The following is a 12,585-nucleotide window of genomic DNA, read 5'->3' on the forward strand; positions in this document are numbered from 1 at the left end:
TCCTTCATTTCTGGCAGTTAAGGGGGCTGGGATAAACTGGAGCCGTGGGTTGAGAGGTGGAACAGGGCTTTGTGAAGCTGTGAGGTTACACCAGGTCAGGCCATTGTTCTCCTCATTAATATGCAGCAATAATTACCCTGATTTCAGCCCGGTGGGAGCTGTGTGTGTTTGGAGCCCCAGACACTCAGCTTAGAGCAGGAAAGAAGGGGCATCCCAGCTATTGAACATCCTCAGCGTGGCTGCTCACAGAAAAAAGGTACTTTTTTTTTTATTTTTTAACATCAGCATGTTTTTTGGGTTTTTTTCTCTTTATAAAACCCCTGACCATTCCTAAAGGTCCTCTTTGCATGAGCAGAGTGCTCAGGAAGCTCTGAATTTCTTTAGGATGGCGGCTGAGTGGCTTCAGAAACCCCCAAGGCCTCCCCTCAAGGTTTCTTTATTTATTTATTGGTTTATTTATTTATTATTTGTGTGATGAAGTGGAGGGTCAGGAGCTTTTATAAATCCCTGTTTGTGCTGTCAACAGCCCAGCACTGAGGACGTTCCTACTGCACAGGGCACTGCTGCACATCCCTAAATCCATCTCCAGACCTCTCTCCCTCTAATGAAAAACATTTTCTGTAGCTCTCATAACTATTTCACTTTTTTAGCCCTTTTTTTTTTGTGTGTGTGTGTGTTTCAGATGTCTTGATCTAGGCAGCTTCCAGCTCCTCTCTTCTTCTTTTTTATTTTCTTATTCATTTTCCCCCTTTGTGGTTTTGCAATATTAAGTATGCCCTGAAATCTCATTAACATTTTATACATTTACTTTAAAAGCCTGCTTGGTGTTTCTAAGATCTCTTCTGCACTTTGACAAAAGTTCCAAAAGGAAGAAAAGTTGAATCTTTCTATATTGGCAGGCTGTGCTCCATTTGTCAGTGACAGAATGCGAAACTCCTGGCAAATCAGTTTTTAATATAAATACTAGATCTGACTGAAAAAAATAAAAGCTGAATTTTCTGAGAACTCCCTGAAATGTCAAGTTTATTGTCACTGTAACGAATTAGAAACAGATCATTATGAGGAAATATTCTTCGTGGGTTCTTTTTAGAATTTCTAAGTGAAAAATGTAAATTTTCTGTACATTTTTTTTTCCTTAAAGTTTTATTAAAATAGATCTTGAGGTTTTTTTTTTTTTTACTAAATAAGCAGTTTTGAAGAAGAAATTAATTTGTTAATCAGAATGCCACATAAAAATGCGAGGAAAATATCATCCAGAAAATTAACAAAGTAATGATAATAATACAGTTAATGCTATATTTTAAGTGGAAAAGTGTTGGGAGAGGAATATTATTTTTTTTTTCTAAAAACTGTGTTGATGTGGCTGGGTCTAGAATGAATCAGAACTGCTCTAGCTTTATGCCTCCCTGTGAAAGTTTTCATTGGAATGGGAATAAAACCTTGAAAGTGGCCTGAGCAGCAATTGCATGGGTGTGACTTCTCTGTCACTGCAGCTTGTGTTTTTCACAAGGGGATGAAAGTTTGGCCATTAAACTGGGATGGAGGTTGCCTCCCCAAGTGCAGGAAACCCTGCTGAACACCAGGAGAAGATCAGAGCAGGGGCCAGTGCAGGCTGTTGATGTCTGGGAGCAGATCCCTTCCCAGCTCCTGCTGCTTTGGGCTCTTTTGGGGTTGTTTGCAGGATAACAGGGCTGGGTGTTTGTGGATGGCTTTAGCACAATGAGGAGATTGCTCCCACACCTACTCCTCATTCATTTTCCATTAGCCAGCATTCACAGAGGCTACAGTGAGATTTTTCCATCCTTCAGTTAAATGAAATTTCTTTAGGGTGGTGGCTGAGTGAGTTCAGAGACCCCCCAAGGCCTCCCCTCAAGGGCTGGTTTATTTATTTATTGTTTGTGTGATGATGTGGAGGGGCAGGAGCTTTTCAATCCATGTTTGTGCTGTGAGCAGCCCTACTGCACAGGGCACTGCTGCACATCCCTGAATATTCCTCTCCAGACCTCTCTCCCTCTAATGAAAAACATTTCATGTAGCTCTCATAACTATTTCACTTTTAGCCCTTTTTTTGTGTGTGTGTGTGTTTCAGATGTCTTGATCTAGGCAGCTTCCAGCTCCTTTCTTCTTCTTTTCTCTTGTAAAGGGACTTTGTGCCATGGAGGCAGGGGCAGCTCTGGGGGCCAGCTGAGGCTGTCCCCAGCATCCTCCAGCACACCCCAAACTGCTGCAGGGACCTCGCTGACATCTTCTATTTAAACAGCTGCATTTTGGGGCTGGGAAGAGCCTTTCCTGCCCAGTCTGCTGCCCCATCCTCAGGGGAGGGGGGGCTGCCTGTGCCTCCCCAGCTGTGTCAGTGCAAGGCCCGGCTTGCTGTGCTCTGTACTGGCTCCTGCTGCAGCCCCCAGGGGCTCAAACTCCAAAGCCTGTCCCTTTAACCCATCTCTGAAGACTAAATTATTTAGTTCTGAAGGCAGGTATTACATGAATATATATTTTTTTTATTCTGCAATGACTTCATGCCTTCCAACTCTTTTTTTTTTTTTTTTTTAAATCCATAGTGGGCTTTTTTACCCCCTTAATGTAAAGAGAAATTCAATAATGTTTGTAAAGAAAACTGGGCTGACTGGTGAAAAATCATCAAAAAACCATGGCAAAAATAGTTGTTTTATAGATTATTGAAGCTTGATGAAGTAGGCTCTAGTGAGTGATTTAAGTCATTGAATAACAAGATAGAAAGTAATGGAAAAAGCCAAAGGTAACAACCTTGATGGCAGAGTTAAATGATTTATCTGACTACAGCTATTCTAAAGGCAAAGGTTAGTGTACTGAGCTGGTGTTGGGAATTATGGCAGGAGGCATGCAAAGCTCTTTCAAGTTGCTGAGATTTGTTTTTGTTGTACATTTGCCATTCCCTTAGCATTAGCCTCAGTTATTTTATAAAAGCACTGCATTGACCTCTGCTGTGTGAAGTTTGCACACGTGCAAGTGCCAGGAGTTTGTTGAAGACAAAGAGATTGAGAAGGGAGGGCAGTGGCAGAAGCAAGGGCAAAACTGCAAATAGAAGTGATAAAAATGCAAATGGTAGTGGTGGAACTGCAAATGGTAACGGTGGAACTGCAAATGGTAATGGTAAGATCATAGGTGTTTTTGGATACACAGTAAAATACTGTGATCGTAATTTCATGTTTTGCCAGACACGCTGCCCATCTCAGCAAGTGCCAGGAGTTTATTGAAGACAAAGAGATTGAGAAAGGAGGGCAGTGGCAAAAGCAAGTGCAAAACTGCAACTGGTAGTGGTGGAACTGCAACAGGTAGTGGTGGAACTGCAATTAGTAATGTAAGGTCATAGGTGGTTTTTATACACAGTAAAATACTGTGATCATAATTTCATGGTTTGCCAAGCACGCTGCCCATCTCAGCTCTCCCAGCTGCTCTTCTTTTGTTCCTCCTTTCATTTCTGCTCTCCTTTCCCTGTCTCCTCCCTTTCTGCTCATCCCACGCTGCCAACCAGTGCAGCTCCCACTCTGTGCCTTTCCAAGCCACCGCATCTGGTTTTACTTGGCTGTCCTTGGCAGGCCTGTTCTATTGCTCAAGGGGTTGGCTCCTTCCTGGAATATCCACCCTTCTGGGGCCTGGGCTGGTGAATGTTAATGCTCAATCTGTGTCTGCACGCTGCTGGTGGCATTTTGCAGTTGTTCTGGCCCTTGGGAGGTGAGCCTGTCACAAGGGCAGGGGCTCTGCGTGCTCCCAGGCACTGAGGTTTCTGCACAGCAAAGTGACCTGGAAAACAAAAAAAGTAGAGCAGAACAGGCTGAGGTGTGGTGTACATAACTTCCAAAGCCATGAAACTACAGAGAAAGCTTTGAAATGGAACAGAAGAGAGAGGTGGAGGCAGGTGCTGAGTTGGGAAAGCTGCTTCTCTTCGGTTGGAAAGTGTTCCACAGGGGGCAGGACAAAGGGACAGGGGTGTAATCCTTAAAGTAATGGTGAAGAAGAAATATATTTAAGGAAGCAACTACAGCTTGTGTGAATATAAATTGCTGAAGTGACACTCAGTTCTGCACTACCCAGAGCAGGCTGTTTCTGTTAAAACAGTGCCTGCCTTCTTGAAAATTCACAAAAGCTGGGTACAATTAATGATAAGCCAAGAGGGAGGAAGGTGTGAGACTGTCAGATTTCTTGAAATGTGTGGAGACATTGGTGTGTCTCTCATCTTGGTGGGAGTAGCAACGAAGAGAGTTGAATATAGAAACAACACAACTTAGCCTGGTGCTGCCCTAGCAAAAAATGCTGCTGCACACAGTGTACTTCTGCCCTAGCACTGATTTATCTGGGGGATAGATCAGCTTCTTTCATTATTGTTTGTTGTTGATTTTTTTCATATGGCTCTCCTACTTGACTGCTATTTTCCCATAGCATTTTCCCAGCATGCCTTCAGAAATATCAGAAAATACTCACAAATGCTCCAGAAAAGTGCCAACTAAATATTCCACAAAGTGCTTGCAGAGCTTGTGCAATGTTTCCCCTGGTCCTTCCCAGCTGTTTTTGAGCATTGATCTGATATTTTCCCCGTGAGCAGTTAGCATTTTTGTGACATTAAACATAGTGGGGAGGTTGTGTTTCCATGTGTGAATAAAGTGACTGATCTGATTTTTCAGATGAAAATAAATGTTCAGTGTTCCTCCTCACCAAAAATTGCTGCCTGAGGGTTTGGTTTCTTCTGCTCTTTTGGGGTTGTCTGTGGCTTTCTCCAAAGGAAATAAGGTATTTTAGTGTTACAATTCAGACTACTCCAAACACATAGCATGTGACACTTCGGTTTCCTACTGGCATTGGATCAGGCTCTTAATAGTCTTTATAATATTTAAGCAGAGTGCCTGAGGTATTTTTCAATATACCTAAAGAGGAGGTGGCTATGCCAGCTGTCTGCAGCAGGAGGAATTTAGGTTTTATGGCTGTAAATAGAAGTCATAGAAGTCCTATCCACCTCATGAAACACTTTGCATTCATTTTACCAACAGCTCTTTTCTCTTTTCTTCCCTGCAAATTGTGTCTAAACCAACATGACCCAAAGAAAGGCTGAAAAAACCGAAGGAGCGCAAATTTTGTGTTGTTTGTTCAATGGTAATTGGTTCATTACAGGTCAAATCCTGAATTGTAGTTCTGAACCTGTTCAGGTAAAACATGTGGCTTTGGGAAGCACAATAATCATTATGCAGAATCAAGCCTCTAATTAGACTGATAAAATCTCAGTAATGCATAAACTTCAGCAGGACAGGTGAAACCCATGTTCCAGTTTGCAAAGCTTCTTGTCTTTTGAGGAAAAGCATTTTTATGCATATTTCAAAGTATTCAAATCCATTTCTCTATGATTATAATTGGTATCAATCAGCTTGTGCCATTTTTACAGAGCTAATGGATGTCTTGAAAATGTTCCAGCTTGATCTCAATATGGCCTTAATGCAACAAATTTGCTGTTCAGTGGAATACATTGGTGAAGCCCCTGATTGCTTGTCTGGTTTTTCACTTCAGTCATTTATCAATTTATTCCTGATTTCCTTGAGAAAATGTTGACCCAGAAGATGTTAAAGGCAGAAATTGTCGTGAAGGCAGCACTTTCCTGGGTGTATGGTCTGCAGCCATCCCCCAGGAACAGCCACTTTCAAGAACCAGATATTCACTAAAAACTGTGTTAGTAAGAATATCTGTGCAGATGTTACCAGAAAAGTTCATACTGTAAGAAGTATGTGCTTGTAATGCAATACTGCATAAAAATGTTTTTCCTCAGAAGCCAAAAAGCTTTGCAAACAGTACAAGAAAGGAGAACAGTTGATGAGTAGGGACTGAAAAATTCCCCCTGTTTTAGCTGTAATTCAGTGCTTACACCAAGTGGGAGCTGGGGTGCAATCCCTGGCTGTAAGTGCTGTCTGCAGACTCCTACAAAATCTGTATGAAGGAGAATTTCTGTTGACTTGAAAAATGACTGTTAGCAATTTATTTTTCCTGGTGATTTGCTTATTTGTTCTCAATACTGATTAATTAGAGAGGAACCAAAGCAAGACATGCTCCAAGGCTTTCTGAGCCCCTTAAATCAATCTAGAGAGACCACTGCTCCAAATAAAACTGGCTGTATAAACACACCACTGTATAAATGTTTGAGAGATGCTATTGGACTGGAACAATATGCCAGGCATCACTTCTAAGATTTATTGTCTGGGAATCTGAATAATATTCTGTAGAATCTCCATGATGGGTCAGGCCACTATCCACTTTAATTGACTGGCAGCAGAGAGTGCAGCTTGTTCTTTTTGCTATCTCCTTACTCCTAGGGAGAATAAACCAGTCTGTGGAACCAGCAGTGAGGGAAGGAACCATCAGAGTTTATATAAACCAGCTCTGGGGTTCAGGGCCAGCAGTCCTGTCTGGGCTCATGCTCTGCATGAGCAGCACTTTGCTCTGTGCTGAGCTGAAGGGACCCATCAAAGCTCATCTTTGTCCTGCTGAGCCCAAGCCAAGGCCAGAAGCACCTTTTGTGCTGCTGAGAGCCTCTGAATGTCCCTGGGCTGTAGGAAGCAGGATCCTTTCTGCAGCAGTCTGTGCATTTCTGCTCCAGGGTGATTTAGTCCCGTTTAGTTGGATGTTTGCGTGTTTGACTTTTGATTTAGTCCTTGCTGAGAGAGAGATCCAGGCTGCAGATGACACTGGGATGCCTAAATAAGAAGACAGAGCGTTCTGGGCTGCCCGGGGAGGTGGCAGCTGTGTGAGTTCACAGTTAGTTTTCACATTTCACAAAGAGCAGTTTACATTTAGGCCCTTCCTTAGGGAGCTGTTTGGCATCCTTGTGTAAACAGCCAGGTCTTCCTTGCCCAGAATAGCTCCTATCCCGACCTCAGCAGGAATCCCAGCACAGTCCATGGGGCAGAACTCTGGGTGTGCAGCACCTCCAGCCCCAGACAGCTCTGCTGGCCTTGCCTGCACCAACAAACCTGAAAGGTTTCCCTGCCAGGACCCTCCAGGGGTCCCTGCAGCTCCCAGGCAGAATCCCTGGGATTCTAATACCAGAAGCTTAACTGAGATCTTAAAAATATAAAAGCAATTGCTAAAAGCTTCCCATTTTACCCTTCTTTGTTGCTTGGCAGCAATAGTTAGAGCCCAAATAAACCTTGAAAACTAAAAGTGTCGGAACTCAGTGCATCCCTCTGGGTGTCCTGAGTTGCCAGGACCCCTGCCAGGGGCTCAGAGACCCTGGCACACAGCCCAGAACACCTGTGGGTTTGATTATGACCCATGGGGCAAGTTACCAGCTTTGTGTGAAGACCTGAACACTGCAGAAGGTTAAGCAGTGTAATAATAAAATTATCACAGGGTGAAAAAGTAGATTTTGGGGTTTTTAGAATAGGGGTTTTGGGGACAAGATAGAGGGAACTGGGTGTGTCCAGCCTTCCTTCTTCTCTATCCCCACCTTCTGCTGTGATGGTGGCACTTTTGGGTTGGTTTAGAGTAGCAGCTCACTGTCTAACACAGGTGATAGGTGTTGGAAAGTAATTGTAAATATTGTACATGTAGTTTGTGGTATAAAGAGACAACACCGCCCCAGGGGAGGCAGAGTGCCTCTGGCTGTCCTGCTGAGCAGACCTCAGCTGGACAGGAGAAAAACTTTTATAGATAAGATACAAGAAACAACTCTGAGACCAAAAACTGAAGAACTCCGACTCATTCTTCGAGCGTGCGGGCTGAAACAGAGACTGCTCACGTGTCCGGGGCCGCAATAAACTGCAAACTCCCGAGACACAAGAAGTGTGGTTTTTACTTTAAATCATTTTTAATGATTTAAATTATTTAAATTTAATTAAAATATAAATATAAATATAAATTAATTTATAATTTAATTAATTATTTTTTAATTTAATATAAATTAAAATATAAATTAATTAAAATATAAAAATGAAAAGACCAGAAATCATCCAGCTGGAATACACCTCAGACCCTGCTGTCCCCTCCAGTCAGGAGCAGGGCTGGGCATCCCCTCCTGTGCCATCCCTTCTGGGAGGAGCTGGGGCTGCATCTCCTCTCTGCTCACTAGGGATGGCTCAGCCTTCCCCTAACTAGTTAAACAATTTAGTTACTTAATAATTAACTGGCTAGACTTGCCCTAAGGGGGGAAAAAAAACCCAACAAAACCCCTATGTCTTATTTTTTTTTTTAATGGAAAAAAGCACAGTTGCCAGGGAACAATAGCAGCAGTTGGATGGGGGCTGCCCTTAGCTGGGGTGTTTTGGTTGATATTTTCTCCTCCTGAAAAGCAGGAGGCAGAAACCACGTGGGCTGTGGTTATCTGTGGTTGTATCTGGTTATCAGTGCTGGTGTAGGACTTGTGTAAATACACACGTGCTCCTTGCTGAGCTCTTTGCAGTGGGGGAGTTACTTGTAATCAGGCTGAATGTTGTATCATTGTCCAAATAAGCCATTTGTTTGGAGTGGAAAATCTTTTAAGGCAGAGCAGTTTTCCATCTATTATTAGATCAATTGATTTCGTTAAAAAGAACACAAAGTTTTCTGGCACTCAGGCCATTTTTTAAAAGATCTTGTGGGATTCTTTAGGGCTCTTCAGTGACATGAAAATGAATTATCTGTTCCAAATCTGAGTTGTTTTTTTTTTTCACTGTATCATTCAATCTACTAAACATTATTCCATCTTGCAGGCCTTGCCTCCCCTCTCCTCTTGGAAACATTGCAATTTGAACTCATAAACCTTCACTTGGGAATTGCAAAACCTCACGTTCCCTGTCTTATTCATTGAGGAATTTTAAAGGAACCCCAGGAGTCCTACTTGCCACGTTTTCATAACACTTAAATCTGATTTGTTGTGTCATTCTCCAAAGCTTAATCAGAATAGTTTTCAGTTGGGTGGAGGGAGGATCCAGGGATTTATCTTAAAAATATCATGCAGGTTACTTAATCTACTTAAAAGAAAGACAAAATTGTGCTTGGACATGAGCCTGATCTTTCAAATGTGGTGCCTCTCAGCTGAGTCTGGTGATGAGCTCCAGAGCTGGTGTTTAGTGATGGTTAGAGGCAGCATAAAACATCAATTTGATTTTTTCCAGTCATTTTTTTTTAAAAATTCCCTCTCTGATGCTTAAAAATCTCTCTCCTTTTTTTAATGCTTTCAAGCATTTTTCAGAAATTTGAAACTTTTTTTGACTCATAGTTACTCTGAAGGTGTCTGGCATAGCATAAGTTCATTCTGATGGTTAAAGCCTAATGTAAACCTCCATGAAAATGCTCTTGTGGTTTTGTTTTCTTTTTTTAATCTGAGACAAATATCTGCCATACTGCTGTGACCACTCCAGTCACAGAAAGCTGCCAGCATTTCCCAAGCCAATGATGTTAGGGAAAAGCTGGAATTACAGGGACATTTAGGGACATTACTTTTAAAAATAGTAAGATGCTGAATGGAATTGATCTGCAGAAGCAACTTACTAAATTCTGAGTGCACTTTCCTCACAGCAGAAAATTAAATATTTGTGGACACAGATGTGTGCTCAACTCTTTAGTCAGGATGGTTTGTGTCCTCATCAGTATATTAAATATGTTATATATGTTATCTATATTACATTATTTGTGTTCTGCTGATTTCCTCTTGAGCCATGTCTAATGCCAGAAGTTTAACTGAGATCTGAACAATATAAAAGTAATTTCTGAAAGCTTCCCATTTTACCCTTCTTTGTTGCTTGGTAGCAATAGTTTCAGCCCAAATAAAGCTTGAAAACCGAAGGCAGTGTGGTTTTTACTTTAAATTAGAAAATATAAAATGGTCAGACCAGAAATCATCCAAACCTCTTTGCAGGACTGTTTTCAGAATCAGTTTTCCCCAAATGCTGCAGGGGAAAAAGCCAGCCCTTGGCTGCTTCCAGTGGAAAATGTTAGTGCAGTTTGCATGGGACTGTAAATTACAGCAGGAGAGAGTTGTGGGGAAGCTGACAGCAACTGGGCCTGTTTGAAAGAAAACAAAGTGAAAGTCAGTGGGAGCCTGGCTGCCCTGGAATGCCTGCCCCAGTTGTGAACTGTGGGATCCAGATGGTTTTCCTCCTGGAACAGGGAGCACAGCACAGCCAGGACACAGCTCCAGGGCTGCTCCTACCTGGGCAGGGAGAGTGTGCCCAAATCCCTGCTCCAGGCTGTGCCCAAATCCCTGCTCCAGGCTGTGCCCAAATCCCTGCTCCAGGCTGTGCCCAAATCCCTGCTCCAGGCTGTGCCCCAAATCCTGCTCCAGGCTGTGCCCCAAATCCTGCTCCAGGCTGTGCCCCAAATCCTGCTCCAGGCTGTGCCCCAAATCCTGCTCCAGGCTGTGCCCCAAATCCTGCTCCAGGCTGTGCCCCAAATCCTGCTCCAGGCTGTGCCCCAAATCCTGCTCCAGGCTGTGCCCCAAATCCTGCTCCAGGCTGTGCCCAAATCCTGCTCCAGGCTGTGCCCCAAATCCTGCTCCAGGCTGTGCCCAAATCCCAGCTCCAGGCTGTGCCCAAATCCCTGGGGATGGCTCCAGGCTGTGCCCAAATCCCTGCTCCAGGCTGTGCCCCAAATCCCTGGGGATGGCTCCAGGCTGTGGGGAGGTTTTGTCCCAAATCCCTGGTCCAGGCTGTGGGGAGAGCTTGCCCCAAATCCCTGGAGGTGGCTCCAGGCTGTGGGGAGCTCCCAGGGTTTGCCCCAAATCCCTGGGGATAGCTCAGGCTCTGGGGAGGTTTTGCCCCAAATCCCTGGGGATGGCTGCAGGCTCTGGGGAGGTTTTGCCCCAAATCCCTGGGGATGGCTGCAGGCTCTGGGGAGGTTTTGCCCCAAATCCCTGCTCCCAGCTGGCTCCAGGCTTTGGGGAGCCCATGAGGGTTTTTCTCCTCCTCTCCATGAGGAGAGGCAGAGGAGCCCCAGCTCTCTGGACAAGGAGGAAGAGGAGGAATATGGCAGGGACCAGCACCATGCAGTGTGTGCCCCAGACTGGGGTAGTTTAAATGTAAAAGGAGCTGAAATATTCCAGATATTTACCGAATGAAAATGCCCTGTGTTCTGCAGAAGACTGTTTCTATTCAGAGGCAACATACGTTTTCCAGGTTTTGCCAGTGTGATGAAGCTTATGTGGAATTAGCAGCCCAAAGGAGATGATTCAGGCTTCTCCAGGATCTGGAACTGGATGATAACCACCTTGTTTGCTCTGGGCCACCTAAGCCAGCATCACTCTGAGTGCCAAATGTCCTGTGATAACTGGGGAAGGATGGGGGCAGGTCCTGCCTGGGGTGTGGATCTCTGATCCTTGCTGGCAGACTGCACTTGGGCAGTAAATATCGTTCTCAGACACATCTCAAACCCCAGCGTGGGCCGTCTCCACTGACAGGGGCTGGGAGAGTGGGCTCCTGATTTTGGATCTCTTTAAGATGTTGGCAGTGTTCACGTTGTAACTGGAGATTAAAGAACCCTCCCAGAGGACTCTCTGCCTCCTGCACTTGCCAGGGCTGCAAGGTCATGCTGATGCTGGAGATTCTCCATAATTTTTTTCTGGGGAGTTGGTGTTAATCAGCTTTCAAGGGCAGGCTGGCATGTTAATGGGAATATCTAATGCTCCTGCTTTTCCTGCCTATCTCCTGCCTGCCTTCCTTCCCCCCATCCATCAAGATTAACAAGAATTTATTATGTTCAGCTTCCTTTCAAGAGGTGTCATTAGAGGCACGTAACCATCAGTAAGATTTATTTATTCACCCCAAGGATGCTGGAAAGGTGTGCAAGCTCGAGGAACACACACATAACTTGATATGGGATGAGGGGAAGGCTTCATCTTGTCAGAATTGTTCCTTAATGAGGAATAAATATCAGCCCAGGGCACCATTCTGCCCAACATCGGTGTCCCTCTGGGCAGATGCTCTCTGGTCCTGGTGCAGTTGTCCTTATAGAAATTTTAAAGCGAGTTTGGTTGCCTCCAGGAGGCTCAGAATACCCCCAGTGCTGCCTGTGGCACATCTTTAACTCCTCCATGATGGATCTCATCTCAAAACCTGATCCACCCCCTCCCTGGCCTGACTAATTCACACCCTGGGAGGGGATGCAGAACCCCAGAGCCTCCTGTGGTTGGTTCAGGAGTGAGCACAGCCCAGCAGCGATGCTTCTGTAGGAGCTGTGATATACAGAGTGCTGCTGAGATGATTTGCACTGCTCCATGAATCCATCAGGATCCATTTACCCACTCATCCATCAGGGCCTGGCAGTCCCAGGGCACTGCTCTCCTTGCAGGTGTGTGCCAGAGTTGATCCATATGTGGGCAGGCAGGGCTGCTCAACATCTGGAAGTGCCAGACAAACTTACAAAAATCCTTTTTTTTTTTCCTCAGCAATGTTTGTGGGTGGGAAGAATTTGCCTCATTCATTCATTTCATTCATTCATTGCTGTGATCCTACACTTGTGACTAAGACCAAGGAGGGAAATGCATGAAAATAACACAGATTTTAGCTGTAATTTCTGGAAGTTCCTTTGAAGGGAATTAAGGAAATGGGATATTAGTAGCTGCTTCCTTGTTTCCAAAAACTTAGTAGAGGAGTGAAC

General features: G+C 44.3%; 1 protein-coding gene across 1 annotated transcript in view; it reads left to right on the top strand.

Moving 5' to 3' along the window:
* The first annotated feature begins 201 nt into the window (after positions 1–201).
* The window catches only part of LOC118691502 (uncharacterized), a 46,511-nt gene continuing 34,127 nt past the window's right edge, over positions 202–12,585 (top strand). Inside the window, exon 1 of the mRNA XM_054516102.1 lies at positions 202–256. The gene's annotated coding sequence lies outside the window, so the exon portion shown is untranslated. The remainder of the gene's footprint in view (positions 257–12,585) is intronic.

Source organism: Molothrus ater, chromosome 11 (assembly GCF_012460135.2).
Source record: "Molothrus ater isolate BHLD 08-10-18 breed brown headed cowbird chromosome 11, BPBGC_Mater_1.1, whole genome shotgun sequence".
Taxonomy (NCBI): domain Eukaryota; kingdom Metazoa; phylum Chordata; class Aves; order Passeriformes; family Icteridae; genus Molothrus; species Molothrus ater.